This window comes from Leopardus geoffroyi, chromosome D4, assembly GCF_018350155.1.
Source record: "Leopardus geoffroyi isolate Oge1 chromosome D4, O.geoffroyi_Oge1_pat1.0, whole genome shotgun sequence".
In the NCBI taxonomy this organism is placed as follows: Eukaryota; Metazoa; Chordata; class Mammalia; order Carnivora; family Felidae; genus Leopardus; species Leopardus geoffroyi.
Window position 1 is genome coordinate 71,776,041 of NC_059342.1, and position 22,045 is coordinate 71,798,085.

Here is a 22,045-nt window from a genome sequence, read left to right on the forward strand (position 1 = left end):
TGTAGAAAAAAAAAACTTGGAATTTTTAAGAAAGTTTTATTAGAAACAGCTAAAGAGCTCTCCAATAATCTACCTCTGGGACATTTATCTTCGGTGTTATTTGGAGCACATCTGAAATCAATTAGAGCCCCCCAACTGGCTTCAGGAGGCTGTGTGTGCCTCCAGCCATCTCCACAGCAAATTGCCTCAGCCGTGGTCAAAGTCAAAATTTCTCAGTTGCCTTGGTTGACCTAGAAATGTTTTATGTAATTTGCCATTATCTGGAAGGGAAACAGTTGTTAGAAAATAAATCTTTTCTGACTTTGTCTTGTTAAAGGGGTGCCAAGAAATGTTCCTCATCATTCGGACGTACCAGAAGAAAAATAAGAAATATTCAGTAAAATAAATGGAATCTCCAAAGTAAATCCAAAGAAAAATCAGTGTTAATCTATCTCTAGAGATACAAAGTATAGAGTGATTTGCTTTTTAATCTTTGAATGCCAGAAATAGCATATCTATAAGGACTGAATACGGAAATAAGAGGCAGAATTTTTATTTTTCTTTCCTTCCTCCATTCAGTACGTACTTACCAAAAAAAAAAAAAATCTATAATAAGAAGGTAGTGTACTCGGGGCTGGGAATAGAAATTCATACATAGTAGAGGAGAGGATGGTGGCAGAAATATCCAGTGCTTCCACTAACTCATGTAGCTTTACGCTGATGATCACTAATCTCAAATGGTCCCTTAGAGCCTCCAGGTGATTCAACTGTATTTAAGTAAGTAGCTCATTCACTTGCCTACTCTACACGGTTAGTTTGTACCTTTTTCTGTATCCTCACATGTCCAACGCTTCCTCCCCTTCTCTCTCGGATGCTGAGACTGCTTGCTTGTTCACTGAGAAAACAGAAGCAACAGGAAAAGATTTTGATGTACTCCCCACCACGTCTGCTGACATACGGGCATGTGTGCCCTGATCCTCCATCATCCCTCCTGTGGCTGTGGATAAACTCATGGCCTCCGAGCTGAGACCAAGCCCTCCACTTGTGTGGGAGATTTCATCCCTCTCACCAACTCAAGAACACGACTTCAACAATTGTTTCCTCTCTCCCCTGCTTCTTCAGTTTCCCTCTGTCTGCTGAGTCGTTCACAACAGCACACAAAAATGCTAGATCTTAAAATGAAACCCTCACTTGACCCCACATTCCCTCCCAGCTACCACAATACATCTCTGCCTTACCCCACTGCAAAAATTCTATGAAATGTTGACTATACAGAGTGTCTCAAATCCCACTCTTCCCATTCTCTCTCGAATGCATTCCTGTTAGGCTTTCTTCCCAAGCACTCCACTGAAACAGTTTTCGTAAATATCCCCTGACCTGTCTCCCTCTCTCACACCCTGTCCTCCACCTCCCTTGTGCCCCACCACCATTTGACATACCATATAATCACTCACTTGTTTGTTGCCTGTTGTCCCCAACTGATCTATAGCTTCCAGGAACTCTACCCTAAGGGCCCAGAACATCGCCTGGCACATAGCAAATATTCAATAAATATTTTGTTAAATGGATCAGTGGGATAAATAAATGACCATGCCTAAGATGATGCAATTATCCGGGTAGGGAGCAGATATTTAAAGTCAGCTGTACCTGACTTTCAAATCACGTACCCCAAAGCCTCATGCCACAACCTGTGCCTCTGATGAGGTGATTGAAATAGATGGCAGTATCATTAGTGAAGTAGGGTCTATAATAGAAGGGAGATTTGCCATGGAGACTTGTGAAATCATTTAATAATTGGCAAAATAAGCATAACATTAGAGAAATTGCCTACTTACTCAGAGGTGAGTAATCTGGCAATCTCATATATCTACTACACAATCCAGAATGAGAAATGGAACAACCACAGCCTCTAAATGACCCAAGCAGATGTCACAAAACCCAAGCTTACACACAAGAAGCTTAGTGGGTTCTCTCAGAGCCACAAGTTTCGGGTTAGGTATTCCAACCACAGAAGCTTAAAAGCGACCAACGGTGAGGTACTAGAGAGAGCACACTCCCACATAGACACACACACAATTTCCAAAAGCCTTTACAAGAACATAAATGACCTAGTCTGGTTTCGTTCAGCCTTACCACAGCCCTTCACACCTCCAGAGCCCTTCACGCCTCAGCAGTGATTCTCCTGCAAGATGTCCGAATACAGGGCAGCATAAGACACGTGTTTAGAACAATGATCGGAGGTTGGGAGGATACGACTGAGTTGCATTCAGTACCTTTTTTGAAAAAGTAGATAAGGAACCCATACATTTTAGAGATATCCACAGAATCTGGCTGCAAGTTTTTAAAGCCTGCAATTGAAGAGGTAAAATGTCTGGAGAAACAAACAAGAAAATCTATTTAATAGAAGAGCCCAACCCCCATTTATGCTAAACAAATGGGACATTGGTATCCTTCTCCAAAGGATAAAAAAGAGAATCAAAGTGAATTTTAGTAGATACACGGATTTAATTTTTATTTTCAATTTGTGTTTGAGTCATGCCAAAGGTATATGAGAGGTGATAAATACGGCACAACTTGCATCATGAGAGTAATACCTGATATCAACAATCCAAGACAAGTTGGTACCCACTGGTCCAGGGAATGGGAAGTTGCTGACTTAATAGTTCTATGACCTTCTATAGAGTGATGATAGTCTTATTTGTGGCTAAGTATGCTTTTTCCAAGTAAGAGATTTGTTTTTCTAAGATTAGCAGTATAATGTCCTTAAAACTGGAAATAAATTAGCAGTACCAAAGAAAACTCCAAAAATCAGGCTTTTAACTCTGCAGGCTTGAAAAGAGAGAGAAATAAGAGCTTAATATTAAAATTTTCAAATTTTTTCCACCCTCATTAGCACTTCTGGTCTCAGATTTCACTGCTGGCATTACCGGTGGTGTATGGAAGCTTGTTTTTGTCACATATGTGAAGATTTATTTAACGTGAAAGCCCTCCCCAGTTCATGCGGATTGAAACCATAACTAAACACCTTGTCACATGTTTCCTATTGTGAATAGGCACATAGAGCTTTCCAAAGAATAATTATTATTCCAGTGTGCAGATTTTACCCAGACTTTCAAAAGGTAGATTATAGATCTTGAGAAACTAAAAAACTTATTTATGATTTTTAATCAAAAAAAGACAAAATAAGACAAGGAAAACAATTCATTCTCTGGAAAATAGAAAAATAAAGCTTTGGAAAACTAATTTCCCACTAATTTCCCCCTTTTTCTGAGCCAGATTCGAAAAGCTATGGTAAAAAAATATATATTACATGAGAAAAAAACCCTCCTTTTCCTGTATTCGGTAGTTCAAGTATCATATGAGATACTTTAAAGATTAAATTTTTGCTTTGGGGGGAATGGAATGGTTTCCTAAATGCCATCAGGACCCTCACTCTGCCTTGTGGCCAAATCTTTTTAAAGTCCCTACAATCTGATATTCAAACATATAACATTGAAGGCAATATAACAAAGGAATTAAGACTGCAGGCTCTCAAATCAGAGACTTGAGTTTGAATTCTCCATTCTACTTATTATCCTTCCTATCCTTGAGCTATTTACTTCTCTGAGCCTCTGGTTTCTCATCTGCAAAATGGGATAAAAGTATGGCCTGTTTCATACTTTCAGAAAGTATCAAAAAACAATACACAGAAACCACCTACCATGGGGTAAATGCTCAAGCACTGATTTCAATTATGAATGTGATTGTGATCATGATAAGTAGCATCAATTGCTGTAAGTCTGGTTTCCCTTTAACACCACTCACCTGCCTGGCGCACAGGCACATAATACCTTCTTCTTAAATATTTTGTGATAGACTGCTGGAAAGAGGAGTTTGAACCTGGATCCATGCTCTTAAAATTCAAGAAATGTAATGACTCTTCTCTATTGCATTTCACCTACTCTAATTATTCCATCCACTTTCTTCCCTACTTTCAGAAAGATCTAGAGAAGAATGAGAAAACTTGGCTACAAACAGGAGAGTGTTTTGGAGGATTTGGATGTTGGGGAGCACGAGGCTTGCTTTGGGAGAGTTGAAACGGGGTAACGTAAAATAAAATATGAAGAACAGCCATCCCTAGTGAGAAGAAAACACTATCAAATCCTGATTTGTGTATATGTCCATCATTGGTATGATTACTGAAAAGCCAGTCTAGTAGCTACTTTTTGCCCCCGTGCTCTGTAATTTTGCCTTGAGCCTTTTCTGCCTCTTTAAGATAAACCCCCTTCATGTGCTAGCTGCATTTAAAAAGTACCAGTGAACAACTCAATTAACCCAGTAAATTATGAACCATTCAGTAATGACAATAAAGAAGATGCCAGCAACATTACTGAAAGACTGACAAGGGGTGTTCGGGTAAGTTCAGTGGACCTGGACTGCTTTGTAGTCTTCACCCAAATCCTATCCAAAAAGGAAAGCTCAGTCCGTTGTGTTTGCATACAGGGCTTGGTGAGCATGCTTTGTCAATTATTATCAATGACTGACCATGACATTAGAAAATGTTATTTCTTCCAACTAAAAAGAACCTGCACTGACCCTTCTCTGTTGTGCCTCCCCATCCCCCACATAACTATGCCCTTTCACCTCTGTTTTTCTTCTTCTTCTTCTTCTTTCTTCTTCTTCTTCTTTTACTTCAGGATTTATAAAATCCTTTGAAACATGTTGTTTCCAGATGTAGGTCCCAAGTGCCCTGTCATTTACTTCCTGTCCAAGCACAGAGCAGATGGAATTACACAAGGTTGGCCGCATGATTCCACCCTCCAATGCCTTCATTAAACTTCAGGATTTTAAAAGAGTCTGCCCAGTTACTGGCAGGGACCTTTCCATACTTCCACCCCCAAAGCTGTAAATTACTACCTCATTAAACTCAATTGTAAATGATTAGGTGTCTGGAATGTACTTTCCTTTCCCTGCAGCCTCCTTGGGGTAATTACTGCATCACAGGCCTCCCTACTTAACTTAGCACATTATTCAAGCAGTGCAATGTTTGAGTAGCTCAATGAGGGAGGAGGTTTTATTTCTGTGAAGGTATTATAACTCTATCTTTTGGTTCCAAAAGCAGATTTGTGATCTTTCAGTTCCCATTGAGTAATCTCTCTTTTAACAAGAGAAAGCTGTACTCAACCGGCCTTTTTCAAGAATTCATCTTTCTTTCTACCACACAGGCAGTTGGAACTACAGCACTTTTGTTTTTTCTGAGAATCAGTGAGATAATTTAACATTTTTAAAAGGCTGCTGTTGCTGCCATTAATTTCTATAGGTAAAGAGCACCTGGGAAATGTTTAAATGTGGTTTTTTGTTTGAGTGGGGTGTTTTGTTTAGTTTTGTTTTCTGAGACAAAGGGAAACAAAGGTAACTCAGGTGATCAATGCCTAACCACCTAAGTCTGATTCTTTGATGACATTTGTTTTACGAAACCTTGAAGAGTCTGGAAAGGTCATGGGTAAAGGGTAGGAGGGAGAGAAAGAGGAGGAGAGGCTGTCACATTGAATAAATAATCTATCCCAAGTTCCCAGCCTGGTTGCCATCACGTTAGCAGGAAAGGTGAAACTAATATTCCCTGAGGGGCAAAAGCTCAGAAGGTCAGTCCTCTTTCTTAGGGAGGTTTTTGCCTCTTTAGTTGATTCATTGGCTTAGAGTCAAGATTTTTCACTATGTCTGTCCTGGGCCTCCCTGCCACTTGTTTCACTAGAGTCCATCCGTTGTGCTTCAGTGTCACTGGAATATAGGGAAAGATAGTGGCTTGTCATTTGGAGAAAGGAAATGAGGGCCATTAAGCCAAATGTTTAACTGAAGTCAAACAAGTGTTAGCAATATAGTCATTGCCGACGTAGAGTTTCCACTTGTGTGAAGGAAAATGCAAAAATTGATAATGGAATGGAGCACCATCCCTTCTAACTCAGGCTAGGAATGCGTTCTTGGGTATTATAGATGATCCTAAGGAAGATTCATTCATATTTGGACATGACACATAAGAGGTGGACTACGTGGCTTAGGCATTCATTTGTCTGCATTCATTTGTGTCTGGAAAAAGTTCAAATGAACTTTGCTTGGGAGACTACTCTCTAATTGGGATGGAATAAAAGGGCATACCTAGTACCTTGGAGTAGACAGCAGAAGAGAGGTAAAGGAGCTACTTCCCCAAGGAAGGAAAAGAAATGTAGTCATTTGGCAATGTCATCAATGTCGTCATGGCGGACACCAGCAGCAGTGATGATGCTGACTTAAAATTCTCGGCAAGTTTCGTGAACATTAGATATTCAAAAGAGTGCATAGGGAGGAACAACATGAGCTAAAGTAAGACACCACAAAAATAACCAGGTAAGACTTTAAAAGCCTGGACATTCTTTGTTAGTCTTGCACAAGTGCCAGGAGAATTTATTACTACAGTCACCCTATCCAGACCTGTGGTCTGGTGAGTTCTGGGAAAATCAATTTACACAAAGGAACACTATTAAAATTAGTACCACAAAATGAGCACAGAAAAAATCAGCTAGTGAAGTAGACTGAACGGAAGCAAAGCAGGTTTGTGAAGTACTTCATGTTAGCTATGTTGTAGGCAATTCACTCTCTACTTTTTTTATTCCTTTTTAAATTATCATTTAAAAATCTATTCAAATTTTAAGATTATTTTTCCCCCACAGAGGAGAAGAAACAAAAAATGATATATGTCAAAGACCCTCCTGTAGAGTTGCGTTTTTATGGATTTCAATACCAGGCAAAACTAATCCACGATAACAGATACCACAATGTAATTACTTTTGGGTTGGAATGTTGGCTGGGAAGGAACATAAGGAAACTTTCTAGGGATATGAAAATGTTCTATATCTTGTGTAGTGGTCATAAGGGGTATATACATTTGTAAAAATTTATTGAACTATAAAATCAAAATTTTTACATTTTACTATATTAATTATGCCTCACTAAAAACAGTGTTAAAAATGTTTATTTTTCAACCCAAGAAGAATTGGTAATATATTGGGTCAATTGATCAGAAACATGTTATGCGTCCATTTATTCATTTATATTTGAACACTCTCTGTATATTAAGTTTCTTCCTTAGTTAATTTAAAAATTACTTTTGTAGAAATTATAATTATATACTTTCCATCATACTCATCAGTGGGTTGTTTCTCATATATAGCAAAATCATAGTATAGTTATTTTAACTGACTTCCTTATTTCCATTATTCTTTTCTGTCTAGGCTTTGTTGTTGTTGTTGTTGTTGTTTGTTTTTCACTGAGCATATCACTAAGAAATAATGACAGTGTTGCCTTGTTCTTGGCTTGAACTACCAAAAAGCTATTTTTAAAAATGAGGAAATATGTCATACAGTGCTATATGTCAATTACATATCAGTAAAACTGAAAGGAGGGGCGCCTGGGTGGCTCAGTCGGTTAAGCGTCTGACTTCAGCTCAGGTCATGATCTCACGGTCCATGAGTTCGAGCCCTGCGTCAGGCTCTGGGCTGATGGCTCAGAGCCTGGAGCCTGCTTCCGATTCTGTGTCTCCCTCTCTCTCTGCCCCTCCCCCGTTCATGCTCTGTCTCTCTCTGTCTCAAAAATAAATAAACGTTAAAAAAAATTTGAAAGGAAAAAAATGATGAGAGCTAATATTCCTGTCCTCTTGTTAAAATGCCTTTAGCATTTGCCACTAACAGAATGTTGATGTTAGATTGAGAGACTTACTCTCATATTAAGGTATTTCTGTCTATCCTTAAGTTTTCCTTGAATTTTATCACAGATGGGTGTAGAATTTTGCATCTCCAGGTCCTGATCTCCTGGTTGTGAGATCAAGCCCCACCTCGGGCTCCAAGCCGTGGTGGAGCCTGCTTACGGTTCTCTCTCTCCGTCTCCCTCTGTCCCTCCCCCGCTAAAATAAAGAACTTACATTCAGTGTTCTCATCATCATTTTCAATAATCCTAGCTGCAATTTTTTTTTCCTACTTAACTCAAGAAAAGAGACAAATTAGTTAGAAATCAGGTTTGGCTGCTGTGAGAGGCCCTAGCGGAGAGTGGTTAAAATAAGGTAAATGTCCATGTAGGAGGCTAGGGCTGAGGACAGCTCAAACTTTTTCTATCTGGCTAAGATATTTACCACCCAATTTCCACAGTATGTGGTCTCCACATCATGATTTCAGATCACTGAAGTAGTTCTTAACATCATGTCCACATTCTAGCCCACAGAAGAAGCATAAGAGGGAAGGAAAGGATTTGCAAAGTATACATTGCTCATATCACTGCCATCCACATTAGAATTTAGTCACATGGCCACATCTAGAATCAAAGGATCCTGAGAAATGTAGTCTTTTGCTGGATGGCCGAGTGCTAAATTAAAAATTCTATTACTATATAAAATGGGAGAACACATAAACAGCGAAAAAGAATCAGCACCTGACAGTTTTTAAAATGTTTCCAGTGAGCTGATTTAATTTTTAATTTTTAATTTCTAGTTTTGTTTCAGTGGATCAAACAATGGGATATGAATTATTTTTAGTATTTAAGTTTATCGATAACTGATTTAATTGAAGTACACTTGACACACAATGTTCCATTAGTTTCAAGTATACAGCATAGTGACTGGACAAGGCTATCTGTTATACTATTCTCACCAGAAATGTAGCTACTATCGGTCACCATACACCATATGACACTATTACAATACCATTTACTATACTCTACTTATCCTATACTCTACCTTTTATTCCTGTGATTTATTCATTCCACAACTGGAAGCCTGTATCTCCCACGTCTCTTCACCCATTTTGCCTCTCCCATCCACCCACTTCCCCTCTGGCAACCATCAGTTCGTTCTCTGTATTTATGGGTCTATTTCTGGTTTTTGTTTGCTTATTCATTTGTTTTGCTTTTTAGATTCCACATATAAGTAAAATCACATTGTAGTTGTCTTTCTCTGACTTATTTCATTTAGCATAATACCCTCTAGGTCCATCCATGTTGTCCATATGGCAAGATCTTATCCTTTTTATGGCTGAGTAATATTCCAGTGTGTGTGTGTGTGTGTGTGTGTGTGTGTGTGTGTGTGTGTCACTTCTTTATTCATTCATCTATTGAAGGACACTTGGGTTGCTTTCATATCTTGGCTATTGTAAATAATGCTGCCATAAACATAGGGGTGCATATATTTTTCAAATTAGAGTTTTCAATTTTGTTGGGGGTTAGGGATAAATACCCAGTAGTGGAATTACTAGATTGTATGCTATTTCTATTTTTAGTTCTTGAGAAACCTGTATACTGTTTCCCAGTTTGCATCCCCACCAACAATGCAAGAGGAGTCCCTTTTCTCTGCATCCTTGCCAACACTTGTTATTACCTGTTCTTTTCATTCTAGCCATTCTGACAGGTATAAGGTGATATCTCATTGTGGTTTCACTTATATCTGTGTCTGTTTCATTTCATGTGTCTGTTGGCCATCTGTATGCCTTCTTTGGGAAAATGTCTGTGCAGGTCTTCTGCCCATTTTTCATTGGATTATTTGGGGGTTTTTTGGTGTTGAATCAAATAAGTTCTTTATATATTTTGGATATTAACTCCTTATTGGACATATCATTTGCAAATATCTTCTCCCTTTCAGTAGGCTGCCTTTTCATTTTGTTGATGGTTTCCTTTGCTATGCAAAAGCTTTTTATTTTGGCATAGCCCAAATGGTTTATTTTTGCTCTTGTTTCCCTTGCCTGAAGAGACCTATCTAGAAAAGTGTTGCAATGGCCAATGTCAAAGTAATCACTGCCTGTGTTTTCTTCTAGGATTTTTATGGTTTCAGGTCTCACATTTAGGTCCTTCATGCATTTTGAGTTTATTTTTGTATATGGTGCAATGAAGTAGCCCAGTGTCGTCGTTTTGCATGTAGCTGTCCAGTTTTCCCAGCAGCACTTATTGAAGACTATCTTTTCTCCACTGTATGTTCTTGCCTCCTTTGTCGTAGATGAATTAACCATACAACTGTCAGTTTATTTCTGGGCTCTCTATTCCATTGATCTAGATATCTACTTTTGTGCCAGTTCCATACTGTTTCCATTACCACAGCTTTGTAGTTATCTTGAAAAAGTGAGATACCTCCAGCTTTGTTGTTCTTTCTCAAGATTGCTTTGGCTATTCAGGATCTTTTGTGGTTCCACACATACTGACAATTTTTATACCTTAATAGATGATCATATATTTTTAAATATCCATAGATTATGAAAAAAATGTGTTCCCTTTGTAATGTACAAAGTTTTATACGTATTTATAAATCCACTTTCCCATCTGTTTCTCCCTGTCTATTCTTACCTAAAGCACTTTACCTGCTGGTTACATTCCTTCCACAACCAACACTTTTGCTAGTTCCCTTTTACTTGCTTTCTAGTTTTCTACAGCTTCTCTGAATAGATGCTTAGAGATGGCAGAGTAGAAGTAGATGATAGCTTCATATATCCCACTGTCATAATTCTGTAAAATGTAATTTATTTTAGAAGTGGCTAGTTTGCTATTTTTCACTAATATTTATAGGTACGTTGGACAAATATGCCTCTTTAATAAAATAGTAGGGGCTACACTTACTCAAATAATAACTTGGGCTATATTTCAAGTTGTAGTTTCACTATGAATTCTTGTTCCTAAAAAATTTTTTTTCAGGGGTTCCTAGGTGGTTTAGTCGGTTGAGCGTCCAACTCTTGATTTTGGTTCAGGTCATGACCTCACAGTTTGTGGGATCAAGACCCATGTCAGCTCTGTGCTGATAGCCAAAATTTTTATATAGTCTTCCTATATCTTCCAGTGTTAATAAAAAGCACTGTCCCATTATTGTGGCATATTTCCACGATTTTAAATTTTTTAAAAATTATATCAGTATTTATTTTATAAAATTTAAATGAACTGTATACATTATTTTATAAATTATGTTATAATCTCAAATGTTGCCCAAAAAACTATGTAATGTTTTCTAACAAATCCAAAGTTTTTCATTTTATAAGTACAGCGTCTTGTAGAGCAGGCAAAACCGGAAAGTTAAAAATGATGTGTAGACCTGCAGCTGGTGAAGAAACATACGAAAAACCCTGTAGAGTTAAAAACTATAGAGGCTGAATTCTTAGTCAGAAGATGTTTTCCCAATGTCAGGTTAATAATTTCGTGTGTCTGGCACTGTGGTTCAACTGTAAAAACAATGGAACTCCAACAAGATGGGATAGTTGTGGGGGGAGGGGAGAAAGAAAGCCAAGAAGGGCGAGGAGGATATGATTTTAACATCTGAAACTCAACTTTATAATGAGAAACAGAGGAGACATGATGTCATACTCTAGAAGGTAACTCCACTGTATTTTTTTTCAAGCTGGCTTGACCTGAGGTTTTCAACAAAGTCCAGATGGAAAGAAGGGAGAAATATATATATTCTAAGTTTGAAACAAAGACTTTAAATGGGGGGGGGGGGGAGTGGTTCACTCATGAATTTAACATGCTTGCATTTAATGCAGACCAAGTAAAGCCACCTCATTATTCCCTCCTCCTGGCCTCCTTACCCCAAACCTGTTAGCCTTACTCTGAATCTGCAGGATGCTGTCTGGCCTGGGTAGTCTCCTAACCACTGACTGAGGGAGGAGGTTCCTTTATTCCCACTGATGGAAAAGTCATCTATCGTCTTTCATCCACTCTAAAGTCTCAGGTTTGTTTTCTTGCATTCAGTTTTTGTCCTTGTTTTGTTTGTTTGTTTTTAATTTTTTTAATGTTTTATTTATTCTTAAGAGAGAGAGAGAGAGAGAGAGAGCATGAGCGAGTGAGGGGCAGAGCGAGAGAGGGATACAGAATCCGAAGCTTGCTCCAGGCTCTGAGCTGTCAGCACAGAGCCCAACACAGGGCTCAAACCCACAAGCTGTGAGATCATGACCTGAGCCAAAGTCGGTCGCCTGACCGACTGAGCCACCCAGAAGCCCCTGTCCTTGTTTTGTTTTGTTTTCATATTTTGCCCTCTCTGCAATTGGGATGGATCTTACAATCAATGATGCTTTGTGGTTTCATCGGCAAAAGTTTTTTTGGTTTGCTTACCTGCTTGCTTTTGTATTTTCCTTAGTGGAACTAAAATAATGCTGCATCCATTGTTAATGTTGTCTTAGAATTGGCCAAATACAACTCTAATAGAGATGACTGATGAAGCACAAGGGCTTTATTTGCTTTGTTTTGCTTTGCTTTGTGTTTATTCTGCAGTCACATCTTGATTGCAGAAGACACCCAGAAAGTAGCCCCCTGTGACCTGGTCTATGTTCTGTGAAAGTTCACTTCTGTGGCTACTGTTGATTATGCAACTATAAAGCCAGCAGTCATTTTTCACCTGGGGAAAGGTTGTCCATCTTCCCTGGAAGCTCTAGGTAGGGAATGTATCAACGTGCATTAGAAGCCCAGAATCTACAAAGAGGAAAGGATGGAGACTGCAGTCCCTGTCCCCCTAAAAGTTCAAGATCAGGGAAACATGGGATGAACCAGGGTGCCAATGCTAGAAGTAAGTGACAGGTACAAGAAAGGAGAAGTCATTGAGAGAAAACAAAAAAGGTTGATTTTCCTTGAGAAGGTGGTGGAGCCTCAAGACAAGGCTAGGTTTTAGAGAGAAAGGCAGCTGGTGGCTAGGGGCAATAAGTCCTGCAGACTTGGCCACTCTATCGTAGTGCTGAGCTGGTTGAAGAATGTGACCAAGGACAGAGCACAGCAGCCCAGCCAGGAACCACTACGACACTGGCAGGAATCCAGACCTTCAAAACCATTTCCTAGGGTCACCTGGGAGACTCGATCAGTTGAGCGTCTGACTTCGGCTCAGGTCATGATCTCATGGGTCCGTCAGTTCGAGCCCCACATGGGGCTCTGTACTGACAGCTCAGAACCTGGAGCCTGCTTCAGATTCTGTGTTTCCCTCTCCCTCCCTGCCCCTACCCCATTCATGCTCTGTCTCTCTTTCTCAGAAATAAACATTAAAATAATTTTTTTAATTAAAAAAATCATTTCCTCAACTGTAGACAGGCACCCATCCAGCTGAGCAGGACTAGCCTTGTAACAGCAACAACACATGGCAAAAATGAAAGCAGTAACACCAATAATCCTACTCCACTTGCTAGTCCCCCTTCTCTCCCCTGCATGCATTCAGAAGTAACACTGACACCCTCTGGACTGGGGGTGGCCCTGCATTCGTGGAAAACTAATTGAAAATTAGGACACTTGCCAATCTTTGTATCCCAGCTGCTAGAGCAGATCATTTGCCTAACAGGTACTGAGTACCTGTTACAAAAATCACGTACCATAGATGAAACTTTTAAAATGTTCCCAACCATCAATGACAAGTTGTGATTATTCTAAGGAAATAATGTCACAAGGGTTTTAAAACAATAATGTCCAAAGACACAAAGCTGATAGTGGTGGATTAAAGATTCAAACGAAGGCCAACCTGATTTGGAAAGTCATATTCTTTTCACAACACCATGCTGGCCATCTCTGAAGAGATGAGAATTCTCACAAGGTCAAGTTACTCAGTGATCTTCCACAATGCTTAACTGATTGTCTTATTCCGGATTAAATAATATAACCAATGTTTGGAATATGAAGAGGAAATAGCTGGGCCTAGAACCAGCCCTCTGTCCCAGTGATGCAGAAGTCTCCAGTCAAATTTCCCTGGTTCACTGCGAACTGGGTTAATACAAAGCTTGACAAATTTAGGAGTTCCTGAAAGTTTCTAATGAGAGGTTTTCTGAAAAACAAAAGAGACCTTGACTCTACTTCCTCTGGAGGAAACACACAAGACTCTGTACAGAAGCCCTAAAAATCTGTCTTTCAGAGTCTCTTTTCATATGTCAATAAGGAAGAGTAGAGGAGTTTGTCACTAATCTACAATCCATCTACTTGGTTGCCTGAGGGGAGGTAAAGTAGGGGGATGGGCAAACCAGGTGAAGGGAGGTAGGAGATACAGGCTTCCAGTTATGGAATGAATAAGTCAGGAAAATAAAAGGCACAGCACAGGGAACATAATTGATGATATTGTAGCAGCCTTGAATGGTGACAGACGGTAGCTACACTTGTGGTGAGCATAGCAGAAGAAAAATTGAATAGCTATGTTGTACACCTGAAACTAATGTAATATTGTATATCAACTGTACTAAAAATTTTTTTAATAAATAAAAATAAAATCCATCCACTAAAAGATTGATGGAGCACCTCTAGAACTTTCTGGACATTGAACTTCTTAAGGCCAAAGAGACCACTAACACTTTTGCATTAATTTTACATCCCTTTTCTGATTATAAAATATGATATGACTTTGTTTGAATTGTGGAATAAAAATAATTTGCATGAAGAAAAGGCAAAATAATATTTGATTCATAATCTTCTCATGAGGTGATAAGAAAAGTTACCAGTTCAAATTACTGTTTCCAGTCATAGCTATTAAAAAATCATAATTAGTAACACACATGGAAATAGTTGTATATCCTTCTTCTGCTTAACATTACATCATGAGTTTTCCCTTAGCCATTACAAATTTCCAGAAACTGCCAACCTTGTAATTTTGGGTGTTGGCCATCAAGGATTCTAATCATAGAATAGAGAGTGAAAGGAACATAGTGCCTGCCTGCTAATATGCTCATAGAGAAAAAGGTAACCAAAGTCAGCAAGACGAGGGCATGCTTGAGAGGCAATGGGAAATCCGAAGTATTATTTCAAAAGGCATGAGTGGAAAACAAGAAATCAGAAAACATCTGTTCCAAACATTAGGGAACATGGCTAAACTAGTTAGGGATTTAAAACCCTATAGAGATTTACTGGGATAATGACTCCCAGAGGGAGGGAATCTTTTATAAGCAGGGTGATTATGGAATTTTTCATTCAATCTTGAACACTATTGATAATTGGAGACAACAATGGTAAACCAGGACATTCCTAGGGAAACTGACACAAATAGTTGCCTTATTTATAGTTATTAAGGGGAACACTCTTGCACTGCTGATGGGAATGCAAACTGGTACAGCCACTCTGGAAAACAGTACAGAGGCTTCTCAAGAAACTAAAAATAAAACTACCCTATGATCCAGGAATTGCACTATTAGGTATTTACTCAAAGGATACAAAAATACAAAAAAAAAGATTTGAAGGGGCACATGCACCCCAATGTTTATAGAAGCATTATCAACAATAGCCAAACTATGAAGAGAGCCCAAATGTCCATTGACTGATGAATGGATAAAGAAGATGTGGTATATATACAAAGGAATATTATTCAGCCATCAAAAAGAATAAAATCTTGCCATTTGCAATGATGTGGATGGAGCTAGAATGTATTATGCTAAGCAAAATAAGTCAAGGAGGGAAAGACCAATACCATATGATTTCACTCGTAAGTGGGATTTAAGAAACAAAACAGATAAATAAGGGAAGGGAAAAAAAAGGGAAGAGGGGTAAACAAACCATAAGAGACTTTTAATGATAGAAAACAAACAGTGGGTTGATAGAGGGAGATGGTGGGTAGGAGATGCGCTACATGGGTGATGGATACTAAGGAGGGCACTTGTTGTGATGAGCACTGGGTATTGTATGTAGGTGATGAATCACTGAATTCTACTCCTGAAACCAATATTGTACTGCATGTTAACTAAAACTTCTTAAATAAAAATAAATGAATAAAAAATTTAAAAATTAAAAAAAAAAGAAGATGTGAAGGTGAAGAGTTCATAAGGGCTCTCGGACTGCTTGGATTTTATTGTATTGGCAATAATTCCTCTACAGGACTATATACTAACAGTGGCATCAAGAATTCTTGTTCTGAATCTGTTTTACTCTTTTCACTATTAAACACTGTGCTACCCAAAGTTGGAAGCATGCTCCAATATCATAAACACACACACACACACACGCACGCACACGCACACACACTCATACACACAAGAATGGTCAGTGGGATTCATGAGGCAGAAACCAGAAAGTTTCCTAGGGCAGTGGTGCACAAGTGCCCATTGATTATGTAATGTTTTCGGTGGAGACAGAACATTACATAAGAAACATTCACTGTACAGTATTCCTAAAGTCTCTGAACTGTTCTGTCAGTCCCCACATTCATCCAAGTGTATCATCATGATTCCAGGATTTCCCTGTGTACTTTTTCCATACTCTGTCCCAGGGTTGCTAAGTGGAAAATGAGATTTTGGTGGGATGAAGGAACGGGAAGTAGTGAAAGATGGGGTGGATTTATATGGAAAAAGCACCTGCATTCCCAAGGTTGCAGGATTGGCAACTCCCACCATGACTCCTTAGGGACGCAGTAGCACGTACCCATTCGCCAGCATGAGTGGGTAATACGTTGGAGGCAGAGAGATGGACTTCCCAGGGTCTGAGCTGGTTGTATATTTTTGAACAGTCCTTTGCTCATTAGAGGATACCCAGAAGATTCTTCTATTATTTCAACATTCTAATCATTTTTAATAAGGACTTTTTCTGCTTCAATCAGCTAAAGACATTTCTGTTGCATACAACTAATCCCTCTAACTGATAAACCCATTTAGAAGTAGCATGCCCTTCATTCCTCTAGTCCTTCTGGTCCAATGACTGTATAAGTCCCTACTACCTATCTTAAGTCCTTACACCCAGAACACGTAGAGTGGCTTTCTATTTTTCCATCTAGTTTCTATTATTTTTTATATGTAGAGAAAGATATCTAGAAAATTACTTTAAACTTGAAATATATTTACACTTAAGAAGGTGTGGAAGGGTGCCTGGGTGGCTCAGTGGGTTAAGCATCTGACATCGGCTCAGGTCATGGCCTCACGGTTCGGGAGTTCAAGCCCATGTCGGGCTCTGTGCTGACAGCTCAGAACCTGGAATCTGCTTTGGATTCTGTGTTTCCCTCGCTCTCTGCACCCCCCCTCCCCCACCCACTGGCACTCTATCTCAAAAATACATAAACATTAATGAAGGTGTGGAGAGGCCTTGAGGGGACATGCCTTGACTCTGTAACGTTCCAACTTTTAATAAAAAGAATAGATTGCCATATTAAGTATGCAATAAAAATTCACTAAAAAATAATGAAACTTTGGGGCGCCTGGGTGGCGCAGTCGGTTAAGCGTCCGACTTCAGCCAGGTCATGATCTCGCGGTCCTTGAGTTCGAGCCCCGCGTCAGGCTCTGGGCTGATGGCTCAGAGCCTGGAGCCTGTTTCCGATTCTGTGTCTCCCTCTCTCTCTGACCCTCCCCCGTTCATGCTCTATCTCTCTCTGTCCCAAAAATAAATAAACGTTGAAAAAAAAAATTTAAAAAGAAAAAAAAATAATGAAACTTTAATACCTAATGTAGATCCAGCATTGTTATGTACTCAATAAATACTTGCTGGTAGAACAGGCAACAGAAATATCAAATACTTGCAGACTGCTATTTTATAGATAAAGCAAATGGCACTGCAAACACTGAATGGCTGGCTACAGCACCACTGGTTTTGGTATGGAATGTTACATGTCCATTTTAGGACAATAAATACAATGGAAGTTTGGTAGTAGAAGGGAACTAAAATGTATGGAGACATGGTCATGCTACTTTTAGATGGCTGTGCCTATTTAGAGGCATTAGTTACAAGCAACAGAATAAATTATGGCTGAATTAAGTGATAAGAAGTTTATTAAAATTGCTGGGAAGTTTTCACCTAGCAGAACAAGGGCAGGCTGAGTAACCCCAGCCAAGGTCACATCAGAGAACCAGGCTGGCAGACTTTGCTGCCACCACCAGAAAAGGTGAAGCCACCTACCCAAGATCCCACAGCTAAGAAGTGGTGGAACTGGGATTTAAACCCAGACAGTCTGATTCTAGACTCTTCACTACCCAATCCAGATACGTGGAATCTGTAAAATTCACTGTACGGAGAGGTATGGTTGGTATCTTTAGGATAGTGTGAGTGACTGCGTCAAGCTCTCTTGCTGGCATTTTTTACGACCTCATGTTTCATCTGAATGATCTCTCTCTGAACTACCGGTTCTCTAGGGTCTCCTGTCACTCTCGGGGCACAGTGAAGACATGGACCAGAAACAATCTTCTACCATGTCTTGTATGAGGTGTATAATAAAACACTAACAAAAGAGAGAATGCACAAGTATGCAGCAACATTCATTGGCTGTAAAAATAGATGAGAAAACTAGGGCACAAGATGGGAAAATGGTATATTTGTCATCAGAATAAAGGAGACAAAAAATGTAAATGACTTGATAATCAGTTTAATGAAGCAATTAGATGTTACTGTTTTAAATCAACCATACTCTAAAATTATCCTTCCCTAAGTAGTATTTTCTATCAACAATCTCTTTCTGTGTCTCTCTCTTTTTCTCTCTCACTCCCTCCCTCCCCCAGCATTATTTCAAAGTAAAATATATGGTCCTTAGTTTTTATGGCATGTTTCCTGGTGCTCAATAATTCCGCTCTTTGGAAGGAGCTAATGTATAGCACAAATGCTATTTCGTCTTGCTAGAGTGAAATTCCAGTGGTCTACCACCTTTTTCTGTGACAAAGCTTTCTGGCTGAGCATTAACAACATTCTTTATAAAAGACAGAGACTGGGAACATGAAGAAGACCCAAGCTAAACAATGTACACACAAGTATTAAGCATGATAGAACCCAAAATATGTTTGGAAAGAGATTTACTCCCTTTGTTATATACACCATAGCAATGCATGAACCTGAAACATCAATTTCTCAAACAATTTTCCGAGACTTGTAACAGTCCCGTCAGATTTCACCAGATTAATCTGGTATTTAGGGAGGCCAGATCAAATATTTATAAAAGTAGGAAAAATTATTCACTAGCCTTATTTATTTTTTAGGATCGAGAGTGCCTAATGGTGTGTGGAACACACACATTTTAAGAAATAATCTATATCATTTTACATTCTTGAACAATTCTGGGGAAGGGAGACTACTTTACACAGAGAACTGTCTGGAAATTTCCTGTAGTCTTGAAATGCTCTCTGAACATCTGTCATACTTTTGAGAATTTAGACCTAATAAGATTTCACAGCAACTATGATAGCACCAAAAATATTTGCAGTTGAGTATAATTATCAGTTTCCTGCAGGAGAGAGAGAATCTTTGTTATTAGGACAGGACTATTTGGCAATACTGAGGCAGCATAACATGGAGAAAAAAAAACAAAGAATTTGGAGATAGACAGGTCTGGACTGAAAAACATACAGTCCAGAATGCCTGTATGCCCATCTGGAAGCCCCCGCCAACCCTTTGTCTATAGAGATAGAAACACTTCCTTCCTCAAGGATACTATTACAAAATGAATGAAAAGTCTGCAAATAGCCATGAGCTGCTTCAAAACAAGAGTGCAGTGTAAACATCAAATTAATTCTTCTAGGGTCACACTTCATTCATTCTTGGCCCAGGGATAAATGTGATAGCATTTACCCAGGATGCTGAGTGGACAATTCGCCTAATCATATACAGGAAGCATTCGCTGTTTGCAACCTGGCTTGGAAATTCTGAGTATTATTACTTTCTGAGGTTATATATTATTTTAGTCTTGGTAATTTGGCTACTTTTATTAAAATAAAGACCCATTTCATGTATTCATTTATTATTGATGTCCCTCCAGACTCCAAAAAGGATTTTAAGAGACTTAAAAAGAAATGAAAGGAAACACTAACAGAGACATTGTAAGAATGTGGTAGAATAAGTAATTATGCAAGAAAACTATGTTGAGGAAACATATTTTTTTTTTATTTTTTTTTTAAATTTTTTTTTTTTTCAACGTTTATTTTATTTTTTTGGGACAGAGAGAGACAGAGCATGAACGGGGGAGGGGCAGAGAGAGAGGGAGACACAGAATCGGAAACAGGCTCCAGGCTCTGAGCCATCAGCCCAGAGCCCGACGCGGGGCTCGAACTCACGGACCGCGAGATCGTGACCTGGCTGAAGTCGGACGCTTAACCGACTGCGCCACCCAGGCGCCCCGAGGAAACATATTTTAATCAAACACAAGACTTAGATATTTCCACCAAATAGAGGGAAATATAAGACTTTGGTATCAAATGGCATCTGCTTAGCAGTGGTAACATTGTGGTAAAATCTCTGAGAGCAGCAATGAGATTCATAGACACTATGATGGAAATGTGTGGAAGGAAAGGAATGATCACTGACTAAAATGTCAGTGGAGCTGGATTGAGGAAAAATAATCCAGAGATTCTCAAGCCTCATCAAGTGAAAGAAAGGGCTCTGCTTAGTTGAAAGACGACGGTACAGACACTTCATCCTTCTGCTCTCCTTCTCTGACTCCACACAAGGAGAGATGCATCACAAGGGCAGAAAAGGGAAGAGCCTTGATAAGAATGTACAATATGCCAACTGTGATGTTTCACATGCTCTTCGATTCACAGAGTGGAAGTAAGAGAAAAACATGCCTTGTTTCAGCAGAATGCACTCTATAAATGTATGGAACATGGTGCATTTTGGCTAAGGGATGCCCAATAAGATAGTGCCAAGACTCAAAGAGAATCCTCTCATCTTGACTGATGATATAGGTAAACACCAGGTTTGATTAGGTCTTTCCATTTATTAAAAGAAGAAAAAAATGTTTGATGTCAATTTTGTAATCTAAAATATTTTAGTTTCTATGTTTAATTAAAATTGTTTCAATTTTAATTCATTTTAGATTTTTGTAAAAATTTACACATTCAAATTTTTCCCAAAACCTAAAAAGAAAAAAAAAATGTCAAGGAGCCCCGTGGAAAAGATGATGTATCACAAAGAAAACATATCATCAATCTGAAGACCTAAAAGAGACTCTCCTATCTTTGAAAATGATGTTGGGTGGGAAGCTAAAGGAAAATTGTTTAAAACTTGGCATCTTCAGTGGGTTGCAAAATGACAGAGCAAATATGAAAGAGGGAGAACAGGAACAGGTAAAATAGTGCAACCAACAGAGATGGAAATTAGAGAGGAACGGGGGGTGGAATGAAAGAAGGAAGAACAAAAAGGAAACTGGTATTGAAATACCAGAATTAAGATCTGCAAAGAGAAGAAATGATGTGGCAAAGAAAGCAAATGTGGGAAACAACTTGAGGAGTCTTCTAAAAGAATAGCTGTAAAGGACATGACATAATTTCATGTGGGAAGTTCTAAATATCAAGGACTTACATTGAAAATCTAACCAAGGAATTAATGATGGTCACACCCACAAGACCAGAACAATTTTAAGTCATATAACTTTTCTGAACTTAAAAACATAAAGATTGGGGCGCCTGGGTGGCGCAGTCGGTTAAGCGTCCGACTTCAGCCAGGTCACGATCTCGCGGTCCGGGAGTTCGAGCCCCGCGTCGGGCTCTGGGCTGATGGCTCAGAGCCTGGAGCCTGTTTCCGATTCTGTGTCTCCCTCTCTCTCTGCCCCTCCCCCGTTCATGCTCTGTCTCTCTCTGTCCCAAAAATAAATAAACCTTGAAAAAAAAAAAATTAAAAAAAAAAAAAAACATAAAGATTATTCATATCAAAAGTAATTAACACGTTCTAAACGAAATTACCAATAACAGACCCATGCTGAAATTTCTGAATTACAAGGATAAAGAAAATATCCTACAAGCCTTCAGGGGCACAAAGGAAATTTTAAAAACAACAACAGGGTGCCTGGGTGGCTCAGTCGGTTAAGCAGTCAACTTCGGCTCAGGTCATGATTTCGTGGTTTGTGGGTTCAAGCCCTGGGTCAGGCTCTGTGCTGACAGCTCGAAGCCTGGAGCCTGCTTCAGATTCTGTGTCTCCCTCTCTCCCTGTCCCTCCCCTGCTTGTGCTCTGTCTCTCTCTCAAAACTGAATAAACATTTTTTTAAAAATTATAAATAAAAATAAAACAACAACAACAACAACAACAACCAAAAACAAACTCCAACATTATGACATTATGCTGGCCTCAAAATTCTATCCAATAAAAAAAAAGGCAAAACAAAACAGAGAAGTCCATAGGATTTTCTGGAGGTAAAGCTCTAACACAAGAATATTATTTCCATGAGTAGTTATTCCTGTGTGAAAGAAAAAAA

General features: G+C 39.0%; 1 long non-coding RNA gene across 1 annotated transcript in view; it reads right to left on the reverse strand.

Annotated features, from left to right (window-relative positions):
- Positions 1-798: 798 nt before the first annotated feature.
- LOC123592890 overlaps positions 799-22,045 on the reverse strand; it is a 44,204-nt gene continuing 22,957 nt past the window's right edge. The window contains exon 3 of the long non-coding RNA XR_006709994.1: positions 799-874. This is a non-coding gene — a long non-coding RNA (uncharacterized LOC123592890). The remainder of the gene's footprint in view (positions 875-22,045) is intronic.